We start from the raw sequence: 17401 nt of genomic DNA, 5'->3' as shown, positions 1-17401 counted from the left end.
AGGGCTGACTTTGGGCAGGGAGCATGGTGTTGCTGAGGGGACACTGTGCCAGGAGAAGGCTGAAGCAGGCTGGGGAACTTCGGTGGCCGTGCTCACCTTTTACTCCATGCAATAGTGATGACTGCCAACCTCTCCTCCATGAGCCTGTGGCCCTCAGAGCTCCCTTCCTCCTTTTCCTCACAGATACATGGTCTAATTTGGAACAGCAACTCCTCTGAGTGGAGGCTGCATCAGTCTCTGCCTGGAACTGCCAGACACATCAGCGTGGTGGCATCGGCACGAGACAGTAGCAATAATCATTAGCACTGGGACTGAGGGCTCTGTGCTGGCAGTGATGGAGCATTTCCATTAGGAGCCTCATACCACTCTATTACTATGGCATTAGCAGGAACAATGCTGCTGCAGCCCTGGGAATGGAAGAGGATGTTGGCCATGATGGGGCAGCTGCTCCTCACCAAACCTTCCTGCTCTGCTCCCAGCCAGGAAGCAGTGGCAATGCTCATGTCATCACCTGGGGGGAAATCTGTCCCCCATCACTATTGGGTCACCCTGTCACACAGAGGGTCTGTCCCAGTGTTTTGGCACTTGGTTTTGTTTCCTTTTTTTCCCCCCCATCTCTGGTTTTCATTGTAAAGCTCCAAACTTTCCCCTCCACTTCCCTGCATGCAACAACATTTCCAACTCCCTCCTCCTTGGAGACCCACGAAGGCTCCAGGAAGAGGGAGGTTTGTGATAAACAGATGGGAAATAGGGAAAATAGTCAAACAAAGAGAGGAATGAGAAGGAGAAGAGAACAAGGTGCAGATTCCTGGCCACTGGGGTAGGAGGGGGAAGCGGGCGGATTATTACGTTAGGAGCAGCTTCAAACTCCCAATTCTCAGGGCACGAAACCTGCACAATTTAAAGTAGTCAAAACAAACCCTTTGCCGCTATTTATACTTGGGCTGCCTGCAGGCGGCAAAACCTTGACTCCATATTCCAGGCCTAATAGATTCCAGGTGTTTTCCAATAAACTCCCCTCCTCCAGTGAGAAGACTGAATAAGCTCCAGGCACCTTTAGTTCCCTCATCCCCCTCGGAGCAGCCAGAGGGAAGGGCCTGGCCCCCCAGGGTGACCAGTGGGGCATCCCCTGCTCCCAGCTTTCACTGCTGAGGCTGGGAATCCAGGCTGGGAGCCAGGGCTGATGCTGCAGGGGAGGGCTTTGTTGACTGAGGGGAGCAGGGCAGCTCTGGGGGTTACCTCTCTGCAGCCTGGCTGGCTTCTGGGGTGATGTATTCCATGGAACAAGCATGGAGTAGGAGATGGGCCTTGCAGAGGGGATGCTGTTTATACCTGTTACATTCTCCCCTCCCCACATCATTCTGGATGGCCACGGGATGTCTGCTGCCTCTGAAGGGGGTCCAGCCCATGGCTGTGCTGCACAGTGCTGCCCTCGAGGGTGTCTGACACCTTCAGGGCAAAGGCTCTGTGCTGGCAATGCCTCACCCCGGTGCTGAACACAGAACACCCTGGAAGCACCAGGGCTCCTGGGGCGAGAGTGCCCACCCGCATCCCTGCCTGCAGCCCCGCTCCCAAAGGATGCTTAGATTTTGCAGAGCAGAAAACTCTGCTTTTCAAAGCAGCTGAGGAGAAGCAGTGCTAAGCCATGCTCAGCATCAGGCAATTAAGCTGGTGACAGGGACGCAGAGCAGGCTGCACATTCCCTCTGCTTTCCTGCTGCTCTCCCAGGATGCTGGGCACAGCCAGGCTTTCTCCCTAGCGTGACCCCTGCACCCTCCCAGCCCACCACTGCACTCCTAGTAACACTGATCTCCTTGACAGATCAGCACCTATTCCCTGTAAGCTAAGTGAGGTTCATTTGCAGCTCCCCAGGGGAAGGTGCAGGTCTGGCTAAAAATGTCATGTTTCCAAAGTTACTTGAGTGGAATAAAGCCTAACCCTGGTACTTATCAGATTTACCCAGCACTCTGGCAAGAGAGTGCTGGAATGAGGATACAATGAGCCACGGAAATGCACTGCAAATGCTGCTCCTGCCCCCTCCATCTCCAAAGAGGTGCGCATGAAGGAGCTAGGAACTGCTTTTGTTTTATTCATGTCTCAGAGCCAGCAGAGGCCACAGGCATTAGCACTGCATTGCACGTGGCAAAGGAAACACCCCATCAGTTCCTTTAGTGTGTGGAGGAAATTAGACCTCAGCATTTGAGTGACACCCACAGATTTAAGGACCCTGTACCTGAAGGACCTGCAGCATTCCCTTGCTGCAGCAGATAATTCCTCTTCCAAAAAAATATCTGTGCCTGAATTCAATTTTTTCCCCTCCTTTGAAACCTCCAGCTGCGGCATCCTGCTTTACCTGCTAAGCTGGAGAAGCCTCTGCTATCAGATATCTTCCCCTGGTGCAGCTCAGGTCTCCTCTCCTTTGATCAACTGATTGGGATCCTTAAATTTCTCACGGTAAGCAGGTCTTGGGGCTCAGCCCTGCCACATATCTCAGCCTGTTTCTGATCTTGTTACTGTTTTCCAATATCCTTTGCAGGAATGAGGTCACCAAAACTGGACCCCTGCTGCTCTCCCTCTTGCCTGGGAAGCAGCACCCACCATGTGTGCCCACATCCCAGCCCAGCCAGCACTGACATGGTCTCTGCAGGTGGGAACACCACAGACCCCAGGCTGTGCAGCATCCCCCACACTTGGAGACTGCCAGAGCAGGGCTGAAGGGCTGCAGCAGGAGCCTTGGCACCCTCTGGCAGCTCTTGTACCAGCAAGGTGTGTGCCTGCTTCTGAAACAACCCATGATCATTGCATTTAAGATCAGGATTAACTTTTTATGTGCCAAATTAGCTGATCTGCAGGGAAAGCAGAGCCAGAGCATCCAAGACTGCATGTAAGGGACAGGACCTGGGGCTGGCGCTTGTGACAGGGAAGCTGATCCCTCTCCTGAGAAGGAAAAGGGAAAAAGCTGAGCCCTTTGGAGTAATTTAAAATGAAAGAAATAAAAAGAAAGCGCGGCAGGAAAGACAAATAGTTTTCAGGCACTGTGTTGGCATTTTGGCCTAATGACTGATTAATCTAAAGCAGAGTCTCGTTACGGATTCCTGGATGTCGATTGGATCAGATCATTAATTCCAGCATGCACTGACCGTGATTAGAAATCCAAACTGGCAGAGCCTGTGGGGGAAGGATTAAAGACTTGGGCCAGGAGGAGGGAGTGAGGTAGTGGGAAATGGGAAGGCATGGTCATCCCTATGATGAGGGGAACGCAGTGCTGTCGCTGAAATAGCTGCTGCTGTGGTCCCAGGACTGATTTGCTTTGCAGCAGTGGGAAAGCATCTTTCTATTGGGAATGAAGACTGCCAGACACAATTCTAGGAGATCTTGATTGCATCCTCCAGAACTGGGGCAAGAGACGCTCAGACGGGTCCAGTGCTGCTGCTCACAGGAGGCACAGCCCCCAGAGCTGTTGCCATCCGCTCTTCAGCTGTCGGATGTCAACTGATTAATTTTGCCTGGGATTAATTAAGGATCAGCCAGCGACCACTGTGCTGGTGGGGGGGGGCACAGTGACCTCTTCACCACAGGCAGAAGTGAGAAGCTGGGGTCAGTGACCTCCTCCATGGACACAGCCACTGCTGGGCCGGGCTCTGACCCCGGCAGTGTTGACCTGGTGACTGCCTGGGTCACATTTCATCCTCTGGAGACCCGATGCCAGGGTGGTGTGCAGGAGCACAGCAGTGCATCACCCCCATGTTTCACCTGGACACTTCTTACGGGTTTCCCTCCACCTCAATACTAGGTTTATGGCAAGTATTTTGCAAGGCTCTGTGGCAGCAGGCTCTGCTGCTTGGCCAGGGTGGCTGCAAGGACAGGGGCAGGTTGTGCTGGTTGAGCTGAGCTTGCCACGGGTGGGCACTGCCAGGTGTTAGGCAGGTGCAGGTCTGTCTCACTGGCAGATCCATTGCCAAATCATCACCTGGTTCAGGAACTGAGAGTACGGAACGGAGATGTTCTGGGAAATAAAAGCACTGAGGCTTAGGCAGAGTCAGTGGAAACTTGAAGGAGGTGGAAAGCAACTGAGCAAAAACTGTAGTAAGATGTGCTACACTGGTATAAGGTCCCCATGGGAGAAGTGCAGGTGAAATCCTGCTTGCTCGGGGTTCCCACACTGCCCTGCCATGCTCCATCATTCCCCTCCTGGTCCCAGTGGGAGGACGAATCCCCCCGTGAGGGTCCTGGAGAGACGGGGGGATGCGGGGGATGGGGATGGCCACGGCAGCCGGCCCCGGGCCACGCCGTTCTTCACGGCTGGAGCTGCTCTCACCGTGGGGAAGCCATCCCAGCCAGGAGCTCACCCAGCCTGCTCCTCTGCCTCGGCGCTCCGGGGGCGGATAATGACAGCCCTGTGTTTCATGTGGATGTGAACGCCTGGGAGCTGCTGCGGGACGGCAGCTGGAAGGTGAATCACTACAAAAGCCGGTCCTGCTGTCCCCAGGAGCAGCTGAACACCTGGGCGGTGCTTCACGGGCACGGCAGGTTCGAGTGGTCATTAAGCACGAATGCGATGCGCCTTCACTGTGGTCCCAGCAAACGCATCCTTGCACCTACAGACAGCTCGCACCCCCTCCTGCTGCAGCAACACAAGGGGCTCTGCTCTGCCCGGAAAAAAGCGCTGGAGGTTGCAGCACTGAGGCTGCTTGAGCCGACCTGCTGCAGCTCCTAGGACCCTGCATTCCCGTTTCCCTCCATACCCAACCTGCAGAGCAGCCTGCCTCGCTGCTCCCAGCCATCCCAGCCAGGACTCATCTCCATCTGGGAAACTTCCCAGCAGAACAACTCCGAGCCAAGGCAGAGGAAGAAAACTGTCTCCCAGGTCCCTGGCACTTGGTCTCAAGAGGGTGTGCATAAAAAATACTTGCAGTGGAATGAGTTTCATGCCATCAGCCAAGCCATGGATGCTCAGGGACCCCTCTGACAGCATCACGCATGAGGGTCCAATTTAGTGGAGCCTCTCAGATTCCATAGGAACAAACTGCAATGCTTCTGCAGTGCTTCCAGCACCAGAGACAGGATCCAATCCCCTTTCCCCCTCGAGTACTCTGTGCCCGGCTGCAAAGGGACAACAGGCACTGTGCATGGATCCCCGGGCTGTTTCCTGAAGCAGGTAAGGGGGTGGAGGGCCCACGCTGCCGGTGGTCCCCAGGCTGGCGGGGAGACCCTGCACGGGGCAGCAGTGAGGGGTATCACTTTCAGGAGGCAGGCACACAGGGTGGCTTGGGGCTCTCTGCTCCTCACAGAGCAACCTCCGTATGGGACAGAAAATATGAAAAGAAGGGAAAGAAAAGGAAAAAGAAAATCCTCACCATAGGGAAGATTTGCTTGGGCTCCCCAGCTGGGACATTACCACTGCTATTGCAAGAGATCCCTGTCAGAGTTTTACAAAGAAAAACTACCAGGAGAAATACATAACCTTTTCTTAACATCGGCAGCTCAATTAACTAATGACAGCAAAGCATTCTCCAGTGTCACCAGCCCCACTGACTGCGAGGAGGTGGGGGTGAGGGGGCCACCTCGTATTTATACAGCTGCGCCCGGCCTTTGGCCGGGGCTGGCTACTTAGGTTTTATCTCTGGCGGGATCTCTCCTGCCTCCCGCACGCGTGCGCGCACACATGCTTTTGAGAAGTGAGTTCCACTCTGCACAAGAAGGTTAACAAATACCAGACTGCCTCTAAAAATGCCTCCTCAATCGATGCCGAGCATAAGACAGCCCAGAGTGCCAAAAGCTGCGAGAAAGGGCATTTGTTCCCCACAGGATCACCCCTTTCTGCCTCCCCTCTATGCTGCCAGAAGCTCTGGATCTGTCCCTGATGCCCATCCCATCTGGGAGCCTCTAAAAGGCTGGTCCCTCCCTTTCTCTCCGGCGAAAACCTCCATATTAAATCATTTGTCTGTGTCGATTGATTCAATATTGAGACTCGACTTGTAGCCACTTGTATCTAAATAGAATCTAAATTGTTATTACGGCTCCATAGTCGCAGCTTCTCCAGCGTTGTCCCTCGTCTTGCCAGCTCCGCTCCGCTCTAATTGCCTTCAGCACGCTGAAAACATGAGCGCCTACAATTTGCAGGGAAGAAATTATCATCACATCTCCTTTCAGATCTCGCTAAATGCTGTTGTGTTTATTCATTCACCCTGTGATTGCTCCCGGGGCAGAGAGCAGCAGGCAGGCTAATGGCAGGCAGATAGCGTGCACTTCTGATCAGAGGCCAAGAGGAACATGAAAGAAGAGGGAATCCCATCTCCGCACGTGCCGCAGGGACAGCCCAGCTCCCGGGGGCTGCGGTGTCCCCGAGCGCTGCCGGTCTCCATCCCACCTGCTGCACACCGGGACAGCTGCTCTGGCGACATAGAGCCCTCCCTCTCGGGCTGGGTGTGCACAGGGCGCGATGGGCAGTGCGCCCTGCGCGGCTGGAGAGGCTGTGACTCTGCTAATGACGGGGAAACTGAGGCAGGGAGGGCCGTGCGGGTGGCTGGGGTGTGAGCTTTGCTGTGGCTGTGAGCTATTGTCGGGGCTGAGCCAGGGTGGAAGCAGCACTGGCCACAGCCAGAACAGCTTTGCCAGGCCTGGCAGAGTGCCCACCGTGCTGGGCAGCTCTGGCAGCAGCCCGAAGAAGGGGCACGGACCCAGGCTGCCCATAAATCACCAGCCGCATGTGTGTCCCTGGGCTCTGACCTCGGCGGGCCGAGATTAATGGACTATCCGTTTAACCCCACTAGCCCTTAACCAGCCGTGAAGCACAGGAACAGCTCACCAACAGCACCGGTGGGAACAGCCCCGCTCCGTGGGTGGCTGGGGCGGACAGCATGAAGAGCCCCTCGGTTTTGGAACAAAGCTGCCTGGGAAAGTCATTCTCTCCAAGCAGGGGGGAGCAGCTCTGCCACTTCTCCCCTGTGCAGGACATTTTTCTTAATTACAAGGAAGAGCTCAGTCACAACAGCTCGACACAGCTGCAGTTAATACCTTGCCTGCTGCTGGCTTTGCAGCCGGTCCCTGCTCCACCTTCCATCAGAGACGGACGGAGTTGAGGGCAGTGCAGTGCAGTGGCAGTGCCAGGCGTGTGCCAGGAGCCTGGGCACAGGGGCGGTGCCAGCCCCTGCACTGGGCTGCCACAGCGCCCCACACAGCTGGAGGAAGGCATGAAGCCTTCGAGGGGCAATAAAAAGGAAATGCACACGGATCCATCCCCAGGTCCCAGCAACAAGGGACAGCTCATCTTCCCACCACTCCATCCCCTGCTGAGAGCCAGCTCATCTGCTGCTGTCCAGTTTGGGGTTTCCTACTGGCTGCTTCTCCAGCCTGGCACTGGTCCCAGCAGCACCCAGGCACAGGGTGTCTTTGCACCACAGGAGGAGGCTGTGCAGCAGAATAAAGCCCCCGAGGCAGAGCCAGGACACCTTTGCCGTCTCTGGTGGTGACAGTGGTGGGTCAGAGCCTTGGCTGCAGTTATGGTATTCAGAACTTCCCCACCAAACTTGCCACCCTGCATTTTACAGCAGAAAAAGGGATGGGAAATCAGCCTGGTGTGCCCTCAGCCTCCCTCACCAGTCCTGTCTAAGGTCACACTGTAAAGCCCAGGGCAGGGGACTCCTGGCTCAATCCCCTTAAAGAACAAACTGTTCTGCCTTCCCAGCCCAGCTCCTATCTCCTTCCACCATCAATCCACCCTGCACACCCATCCATCTATGGCATTACCCCAAACCATGAGGGATACCTGGGGCAGGGTACAGAGGCATTTCCCCCATTTTCAGCTCTCAGCACTCTGACACCATTTTGGGTTTTCAAGGCAACTGCTTCTCTGGTGCAAATGCAGTGTCCTCATCAGGAGCAGAGTCCTGCTCCTGAGAGGAGGAAGGCTCAGGTACTAGATGCTTCCTGGTCTTCTTCCTCAGCCTTGGGAAGACTTGAGGGGTGATGGCCAGGCAGCATCACAGCCTCACCAGGACCTGCAGGTGTTGGCTCCCTTCTGTGGAAGCAGGGCTGGCCAGCTGAGAGCTGGAGTCAGATGTCCCCAAAACCGCAGTGCTCACTCTTTCAGTATTGTTATACAGCAAAATGGAGAGTAAATATGAATGAATTCAATATTACCCGTGTGAGATAGGATGTCGTATATTCACACTGTTAAGTAAAAGAAAGTAAATGGAAATCTTTATCACTATAGACTGCTGAATATTAATAGTTATTGTTTGAGTTGCTGCAGCATGGAAAAGTCAATTATAACCTAAGTGTAAAACCATCCTGAATTATAGATAAACTAGGCAAGGATAGAGACGAATCTTCACCACACAATACAAAAACTGTGATAAAAGGAAAAAAATAACTATGATAAGAACTTTAAAACAGTAGCTGTCAAAACTCACTGGACAATTCTTTATGTTAGTTAATGCTATGAATAAACCAGAATCCTGAAAGGGTTAAATGCCTGCATGTTAAACACTTGCTTTATTTCTGCAGCCTACACAGAGACATGGGCAATGGAGGGGAACTAACATGTTTGCATCTTCAGCACAAAGCCTGAATTTTCCAAACAACTCAACCCCCACACTGAGGCCAGGGTTTTCCAGCATTCTTTGGAGGACCAAAATGGTCAGGTTTTCATGAGTTTTCAAGAACTGAGAGTTGAAAATGCAAGGACGTGTGCCTTGGCAATGGTTGCTGAGCCCTGGATTTGTGGGGAGACCTTGCCCTGAGTCCCTCTGCAGGAGCAGAGCATTGTTCCTCTGCTCTTGATGAGACAGGAGCTGCCTTTGAGATACAGGAGGTCACTGACTCCAGGCCTGGGAGGTGAAACAGAGCTGCTGCAGCCCCAGTCCCTTCTCATCATCACACTTGTGAGATCACACCATGGAGTGCTCCCAGAGATGCACTGTGGAGGCTGGATGGGGCTTGCTGTGCCACACATTCCTTTTTTTTTACAGAGAATCAACCCATATTTCCTGCATTTATATCCAGGAGAGACATATGGATATTTTTGGGAGGTGACTCTGCTCCCCCTGGGGACAGCCTGAAGCTGGCTGAGGTCTGGCAAGGGGACAGTGTGGCAGGAAGCTCTGCACATCACACTGGGGAAGAGGGGCTGCCATTCCCCACCCACCCTGACACCACTGTAGACATGGACACTGGTCCCTACCAAGATTTAACCATCATTTTCCATGGCTGCTCCCGGCAGTGTGCAGGCACAGGAGGAGGTCACACCTCCTTCAAGTCCCTCTGTGTTGCATTTTGGCTATAGGAGAGTGGTGAAAAGGGTAATTCAGCATAGTTATTCGTGTAATGGAGAAGCAAAAAGAGAGCTTTATTTAAGGAAACAGTACAGTTTTATAGGGTAGTTCGTGCAAAACAAAATAGAAAAGGCTCATTGGTCCAAGAAGGCAACACCTCTTTGGAAACATGCTTTCTGCAAAACATCATGTAGCACATGTACGGCTCTGTGATCAACAAGAGGTGTTAATCATTGTTATAATTTCTTGTTCTTGAGTGGCTGAGAAACCCAAGGCTTCAAGGCTGCTTTTCCCCTGATTCCCAGCAGAATCCAACGACACCTCTGGATCTCCCATAATCCCAGTCTGCCCCGTTGATGGCAGTGGTTTTGGCTGGTGTCCTCCACCCCTGCAGCTGTGCTAATAACCACTCATCCCACTTGAATTTCCCTAGCCACAAGGAAGCCTTTTGCCCCGAGATCTCGGATGCCTTTGTGGCAGGAAAAGAGGCGAACCAGGCGATCCCTGCCCCCTTGAAGGGCCAGCATCCATTGATGGCCCCAGACAGAGGATTCTAAATCACATTAGCCGCACACATCACTGCTCCCAGGCGCTGCCAAGTGACCCGTCAGAGCAGGGGTAATAACAGCAGATTTCCAGAGGCGGGAGGTTTGACCCTGCACCAAAGGTGATGTGCTTCCTCTGCAGTAATTAACCCGTCCGGCTCACACCCCTCGCAAGTGCTGTGTCATTATTTTGCAATCTGGATCCTTCAAACGAGTATCTCTGCACTCATTTATCCCTGGAGGACAGTGCTGGAGTTCATTGTATCGGCATTCACAGCTGAGCACCGCTTTCCTGGAGGAGCTGAGAGGGACAGGCAGCTTCCCTGTCCCGGGGGGAAGCTGAGCAGGACGAGCCGTGCTGCCTGGGCTGGGACTGGCTGTGCTGATCCCAGCAGGGAATCTGGGCTCTCTCCCTGCTCCTCTGTGCTAGGTGCTGCCTGAGCATTCTGCTGGCATTGATGAGGGACTTGGGGCTGCCTGCATTCTTGTCTGAAGCAGAAATGGGGCAAAGCCTTGGCTCTGGATGGAGTGATCCGAAGCTGGGCTGGTGGAAGTGAGGGGCATTTCCCTCACCAGCCTCGATAAAGAAGCCAAAAGCTGCCGAGCCCTCGTTGTCCTCCCGTCACCATCCTCGGCTCAGATCTGCTGCACATACCAAACCCCACTGCTGAGGTTGCACAACTATTTCCATTACAAGCCATAATTAAGGTCAAAAACTATTTCTATTATAACCCTGCTTTGCTCACTCAGAGCTTCTTGAAAAATTCTTCTTTTGCTCTAATTTTTTCCATGCCTTGAGCCCAGAGGCAAATTGGGAGTTAATGTTTAAATTAAGCCTATTGAGGAGCATCTGAGAGATGTGAGAAGCACACTGTCCTGCTCCGGAAAGAGCCTGCATCCCCAAACCAGCTCCATGTCCAGGTCTGGAGGGAGGGCATTGCTAGATCTGAGTGGAGAAGAAAGCTGATTAATATTAAGTTTGATTAATATGGGTCCGTTGTTCAGACATACCCCACAGAGCATTTATTAATTCCACACTAGCACTGCGCTGTAACGCATGCACTGTGCCCACGTGAGGATATTTGTGTAGTCTGAATATTAAAATAGTTTCAAAATAAGGAAATCTTGGCCGCAGCCTAGATCAGAGTGGCAGGGGACAGCAGCCCGAGTCCCCTGCCCATGTGGAGAGCTGAGACCTCTGCTCAGCCCCGAGCACCATTTGCAGACAGAAGATGAACCAGCACAGGAACAATTTAGCCTCAAAGCAGCCGTAAGTGCCTGGGTCTGGCAGATCACCTGCCGCCGGTCCCTCGGTGCTGCAGGGTGGGAGAAGAGCTGTTAGGAAGGTTACAGCGTCAGGAGCAGACATTTGGGGAGATCCTATCGCTTCTGCTTGCTGCAGGCACATGGGGATTGTTGCAATTAGTGTAACTTCCTCTAGGAATCTAAGAAAACACCAGTTCTCCAAATCTGCTGAAATTCCTACCCTTCCAGAAAGGCAGGTTAGCAGCAGCCAGCCGGCACCTTCGAACCATCTCTGCTCACAGTCTGAATTTGTGACTCATTAAGGCAACAAATATGAACAAGATCAATATCACCGTCTTGAACAACTCCCGGTACGATTGGCCCGAAAAAAATCATCTGATCCGAGCTATGGGAGAGAAGAAACACTCAGGGGCAAGACCCTGCAGGTATTCTGCTGGTACCAGGCAGAGAGGCGGAGATGAGCTGGTGTAAAGGCATAAGGGTGTTTTTTTGGGAAGGTCTCCATTTCAAGGGTAGCTTCTCTTCGCAGAGAGGCTGCTCAGAGGTCTCGGGTGGTGCGCAGGGAGCAGGAGCCGGGCAGACTGTTCTTGTGCGCATTAATCCCCTCCGTCTGCTCGCCATACGGCTGCTGCGGCGGCCCCGGCGGGGAGAGGAATGCTTTTGTTAGCCCAGCGCACTTGGCAGCCGGGAGGGATCGCTGGAAAGCAAAGCGGGCACTTAACGAGCCGCGTCCTTCCATTATAATTAAAGTGAGACCCAGAAATCAAAGCTGTTATCTGCCTGCCTGCCTGCCAGGCGAGATGCTGCCCTCGGCTGCTGCCAAGCCGGGGTCCAGCCGAGCCCATAGGCTTTCTGCCCTGAGGAATGGCTGTGGACACGGGCCAGGGCTGCCAGCGAGGCGCTGGCACCAGCTGCTTTAATTCACAGGTAAACCCGCCGGAGAGCGGCCGCAGGACAGAGAGAGATCAGGGATCAATAGGGACAAGCTCCCTGCACTTTCCTCCCATGATTTCAGGTGCTGGGTCACCTTCAGAAGGGATGGGAGCCGTGGTGTTTGGCAGTGGTTCCCAAAATAGAGGTGCAAGCCTGGCTGTTCAGATGCTGCCTTGTCATTCCCCACGGCAGGGCATGGGGTGAGCAGGGGGGATGCAGCTGAGCTTTGCTCTGCTCTGCTCTGTCAGGGGAAGCCTGACAGCAAGTGTTCACCTCAGTTACCATCGAAGTTGTGTGTATAGGATGAGGAAAGGGGGAGTTTAGCAAGGAGGACCTTCCCTGCCCAGCATCCCAGGGCATCCCATGGGTGTCAGCACAGCATCCCACTCCCCACCAGGCCAGGACTGCTCCCTGCACTGGGCTGGCGTCTCCATGGCCACTGCAGAGACCAGACTCGGCAGGACCCTTCTGGTTGGATCAACATCTAATGGCCACAGCTGGGGGGAACAGCCGAGCTGGGGACGGAGAGGTGAAAGGGCAACGACTGATTCACAAACCACCCAGTCACCAGAACAAAATTCCCCTTCTAACAAGGCATGGAGCAAACAAATTATCTTTGTTGTTAGGAAATCTGTAAGCACTTATGGTTATAATTACCATCTGTGGTTTTGCCATTCAGGTAAAGTAGCAGCAGCAGCAGTGCTGATATGGGTTAGGCTCAACCCTGCGAGCTGCTAATCAAAACCAACCCCTTTGCCTTCAGGTTGAAGATGATGTCAAACTTGATTGAACGTCCACCTCTGATGGCTTTACCTGAGACCTAACAACATCTGTGTCCTACTCACAGTAGCTCTGAAAGCTAATATGTGTGGAAGAGAGAAGCTGCCTGCCATCCAAGCAGTGAGCTCTGACCGAAACATCACAGCTTCAGGAATCAATAAAGCACAATTCAAAAAAAAAAAAAAAAAAAAAAAAAGAAAGGAAAAAAGTGTAAACAACAGAGACCAAAGCCTAAAGAACTGGTCAGAAGATTTATATGCAGCTTAGTTCAAATTTCTGTAATCTATTTAAATTAATAACCACGTCCCATGCTAAATTGCTTCCAGAGGCCAACAGCTTCCAGGTTATTTTATTCTTTGCAAGGGAAGCACAGAGGGGGACCTCACTGTGGGCTGAACAACGTGGTACAACTCATCCTTTGAGGGCTCAAGTCTGGATATGGAAGGAGCTTGGACATGGCAGTGAGCTGGAGAGGTCCTGCTCAGCCTCTGCCCAGCACCTCCCTGCAGAGAAATGCAGTGGGAAGCAGGTTTGGAGTTGCTGTACCCTGGTATTTGGTGCACTCCTTTGGAGTGGGGACAGGAGCATCCTCCCTCGCTCAGAGCTCATCCGTGCTCTGTCTAGCTGAGCACAGCAGCCAGCAGCACGAGGGACCAGTCTCCCCACCAGGGAGGTTCCCCTCACCGTGCTGCATGCTGCAAAACTATTCAGGCTTGCCCAACATTTTCCATTTTAAGATCTTCCCTCAATTCCTTATAACTGTGCCAGCATTTAGTTTTCAAAAATAAGAAAAGCCCCTGGAGCTGGGGGCATAACCCAGGCCAGGAAGATTTCAGCCGATGTGCCAAATGAGATTCTGGAGAACAAAGATGGCCAAATTGAGAAATTCTTGCAGCCGCTTCAAGGAGAAGCTTGAATTCTTCTGCATTTGTGGTGGAGCTCTGAATTTCCCTGGGGTGCTACAGCAGTTTTCCCAGTGATAATTCTTCCAAGTTGTGCAATATTTTAAGCTTCTGAAACTCCTGGGTCACCCGTGCCGAATGAAGAGTTCTCCTTTGCTGACTGACAGTTCAGAGGATTTATCCAAGCCCCAAACAGTGAATGCTGGGAGAGCAGAGCTCTCTCTGCTCTTGCACCTTGCAGAGCCTGAGGTGACTCCCATTTCATGGTGCAAACTCTCCAAATCCCAGGCAGGGAGAGAAGGGAGAGGAAAACTGCACACGTGCCAAGGGGAAAGGGAGGAAAGTGCCAGAACCTGGTTGAGGAGAGTTGGGACTTGGCAGGGGCAAGAGGAGTGCCCCAGAAGTGCCACAGAAATACTCAGGCTGGACCATGGGATCCTCAGCCTCCTGCAGTGGGAAGGCAAGGCATTTGTCAAGTACAATCTCTTATTTGTGCCAGGAAGAAATATTTAATTCCCTGTGGGTGAAATTCCTGGTGTCAGGGCCTACAATTTTCATGAAACAGAGTGGCAATAGACCACCAAGATGGGAAGCTGCACTCAGCTTTCACCCCATATCTGTAAACTCTTGAGAAGGAAGAAAAAACAATTCACAAAGGTCTCCTCCCTCTCTCCATCACACACTTGGTATCTCAACACAAAACCCCACCTAAGCAGAGTTTGATTTTAATTCATTCTCTCTACCACAACCCATCTCTGGCAGAAACTAAGCCCTGGGAAGGAGAGCTCCAAAAACTGAAAGCCGGAAAATCTCCTGGAAACCATTACACAACCCAGGACTGTTGCAACACATCTGAGGTACAATAAACAAGGTGCTCGACATACCAGCAATACCAATGCTCTGCCTGCGTCACTGCCACCCACTTGCAGGAGACTTTTGTCTGTCCCCAAACCTCTTCTGAGCCTCAAGAGATCCTGCTGAGATCTCCAGGCTGAGATCCTGCTCCAGTGTTATCCTGGTCACCCAGCCCCAAGCAGCCACCATCCTGGAGGGATGTAGCAGTCCTGGGAAAATGGTGTTGCATGGATTTGATGTTGCTGTTTTCTGGGTGGGACTGCTGCTGAGGTTTCACTGAGACCATTTCTATCTGTAAGCACAGTAACCACTCTTATTGTGAATGGTAAAGGACTCTTCCCTGCATCTCACCTGCTTTGGGGAGCGCAGAGCCACATTCAGTGACTGCAAACCCCTACATCAGAATCCCTCTCCTTACACCTGGATCCAGCACCATGGGTACAAGAACTCCTCACCAAGGACAGAGAGGTTACCCCTGCTCCCAGTGCAGCTGTTCTGTATAAACCATGTCCCACAGATTATCATCTGAGGGCAGTATTTTAACCACAAACTATTATTGTTTATCCGCTATAGAGGCAGGCAGGTGCAGGAGGCACTTTACACTGAGTCATGAGTGTGTGAGTTATGGCCGGGGGAATCAAAGCTCTCAGTGGCACCAAGAGCTGCTATTACTCTTCAGTGTTACCTGGAGATCTCCTGCAGACAGCTCCCCCTGTTTGTCCATGATTCCCCCCAGCTTTTCAACAAGCCTTTTCCATAGGCTTCTCCTCCTGCGTCTCCCTGGCAGTGCCTTGGAAGGAGCCCTCCAGCCCCAGCCATTGCCCAGATTCAGCAGCCATCAGTGCAGTGCTGGCCACAGGCATCCCCCAGGAAGGCTCAGCTCCTCAGGGAACAGGCAGCTCACAGGCAGGGGCCTGGCAGCTTTGCAGTCCTCATCTAGGCACCACTGTCCCTGAGGATGGGGAATGCTGCAAATGCCCCACATTGAATGTACACTGAGGGAGGGGGCTGCTGGCCCCCCATGCCAGGCTGGAGGGGGAGAGCAGGGCACCCAGAGGTTTTGGCACCCTGGCTCATTGCTGTTACCAATTCACTGGGGGAAAGGAGGTTTTGGGGACAGACTGATGGATGGTTAAATAGCTCAGTCTGGCAGCCAGCCTTGTGCTGGTCATCCTCACATTCCCTCTTCTGCAGCCCCATACACTGGCAAATTTCTTCCTGGACATATTTGTGAAATGTAGGCAGCTCTTTTAATAACTGCCACATGACATGCTTAAAAAAACCCAAAAACCCCAACAGAGCGTCAATGTCTCCTTCAAGCTGATATCACCCTAATGCTGAGCACATTAGGGTGAGTGGTGCAAGCAGATGGATTTACAGCAGAGGCACAAGGTGAAGCACTGAACCCCCTGCCCTGCTGCAGCCCTGTGTGTGCTGGAGGAGATGCCTGTGCTCACATTCCTGCCACACAGTGCCTCAGTTTCCCCAGTGAACACAGGAGGAGTAGAGAGGCTGGGAGGCATGTCCATACTCACCAAGATCTTGTGGACAGATGAGTGAGAAAAATGTGCATTTTTTAATGAACTACCCTTGTCTGTTCCCCTTCTGGGAGCAAAGAGTCTGGGAGAGATCAGCAGTGTGCTCCTTCAGAATCTGATGCCTGGTGTTGGGGACAGTGGAGGCTGCAGAAAGGCATCTTGAGGGATGATTCCTCTTGGCCAGGGAATGAGTTAGAAGAAATGCTTCAGTCTCCTATATCAGACTGGAGAAAGGCACAAGCAGCAGGGTCCCAGTCATGGTGTTTCCCAGTCCCATTTCTGGCACTCACCCAAACCAAGCAGCATCCCTCCCTGCCCTGAAGGAGGGGGGTGAAGGGGCAGGATGTCACTCTGGCCAGGTAACCCCCAGGGGCTTGGAGAATAGAATGGAATAGAATAGAATGGAATGGAATGGAATAGAATAGAATAGAATAGAATAGAATAGAATAGAATAGAATAGAATAGAATAGAATAGAATAGAATAGAATAGAATAGAATAGAACTGAACAGAACTGGGAAGGACCCACAAGGATCATTGTGTACAGGCTCTGTCCCTGTAAGGACAATCCCAAACCCTCTCCACTGAGCAACCCAAGGGATATGGTTCAATCCCCAATCAAGTCCCTCCAGGGAGCAATGAGAAAAAGGCTTGAAAAAGCAATGAGGAAAGGCTGCTCATTCTCCAACACCAGGTGTCAAAAATCCCACAGTGCAAACACCTCTGTCCCGTTTCCCCAAAAGCTTTTCACACCACGCTCCTCCCTCCACATTATCACACTGGCACGAGCCTCCTCATCCCGTGTTTGTTGAAAGTGTCCCCATGGGAGGTTGGTGCAGCTCCCAGCTCCAAGATGGAGCAAGACAGACTCTCATCTTCCCCACCTTTCACATGGTTATGAGTGCACAGCTCCAGGATGACTGAGTCTCATCCTGCCACAATGGCATTCACCTGCACAGGTAGCATTTTCTGTGGGTGATGCAGAGGCTCTGCTTGGCTTCCAGACCAAGATTTGCATGTCTGACAATTCACATTGGGGAATGCTCATACACTGATATTTCCAATATTTGGGTACTGTAAAGCAAGAGCAGTCAATGTGGAGTCATTAATATGTAATAAATGCAACTCCACCGTGGTGCTTTGACAGCCACACTTTTTCATAAGAGAATGACTCTTCTGAACACATTTTAAACCCAAACAAGCTTTTTCCTGGCAGCTGACAGAAACTGGGCTTTTAGTAGGTTTCGCTGGTGCATGAGATTTCAGGTGTGCTTTTGCTGAGGAGCCATTCACCTTTAAACCCTGCAGG

This window comes from Oenanthe melanoleuca, chromosome 9, assembly GCF_029582105.1.
Source record: "Oenanthe melanoleuca isolate GR-GAL-2019-014 chromosome 9, OMel1.0, whole genome shotgun sequence".
NCBI classification, from domain to species: domain Eukaryota; kingdom Metazoa; phylum Chordata; class Aves; order Passeriformes; family Muscicapidae; genus Oenanthe; species Oenanthe melanoleuca.
Note: the sequence above shows the minus strand (reverse complement) of the source record.